Here is a 967-nt window from a genome sequence, read left to right on the forward strand (position 1 = left end):
CTCTCTCTCTCTCTCTCTCTCTGCCTGCAGACAGAATTGCTCACTTTCAACTTTAACTGAAAAGCGCTGAAACGTTTGTTTACGCTCGTATCACGGGCCGTCACGCGCTTAGACAAGGTCGCGCCAGGACGCGAGATAGATATAGGGCAATTGAAATATCTTGGTAGTACAGAATCTTTGGTACTAGGTTAGTTTTTGGTACTACCAGATAGTATCGATGTCACAAACAAGGGCCAATAATTTCGAAGAGCTGTGGAAGCGTGTGTATGCGTCCCAAGGAGTTTAGAACTAACCCTAACCCTAACCCTAACCCTAACCCTAACCCTAACTCTTAATCTCCTTGATGCGTCCCTAAAACTATCAGTGCATTGTTTTTGAAGCGTAGAACCTACCGTTCGCGTCCCAGTCCAGTGCTGAGGAAGCGCACGAGTCCCTAACAGTGCAGTGTTTGGGAACGGTACTCGCCCCGAACAACAGCCTTTCTTCAATATCTGGAGAAAGAGCCAGGACACCACTGTGGCGAACTCCACTTGTTATACCTTTCCTTCCATGCTCGAGAACCTCAGTGAGGAACATTGCTCGTCAATCAAATTTTGTATCGTAGCCTATAGTGTACTCTGTCTCCCAGGGAAAGTAGATGAAACTCTTGTCCACAGTTTTATAATCAAACCTTCTGTCTCAAAAAGATAATAAATGACGTAGCAAATTAATTAATAATGCTTAGAGGCCTACCATTTATGTTTCATTTCCTCACTAGCCTAATTGAAAATTTAAAAATCCTTTGTTGAATGTTTTGCTAATGAGTCCCCTTTTATCTTTACCTCAAAACAAACGTGTGAGTATGTTTTTTAAATTGTGGTTATTGTCATTTTGTTTTTGGTTTATTTCCCCGTATGTTTTTACTTCTTTTTATTACTAGGCCTATTAATATTTGTTAAAATCTTTCTCTTTTTTCGCAAAAAAGGGG

Source organism: Aplysia californica, unplaced genomic scaffold, assembly GCF_000002075.1.
Source record: "Aplysia californica isolate F4 #8 unplaced genomic scaffold, AplCal3.0 scaffold00134, whole genome shotgun sequence".
NCBI classification, from domain to species: Eukaryota; Metazoa; Mollusca; class Gastropoda; order Aplysiida; family Aplysiidae; genus Aplysia; species Aplysia californica.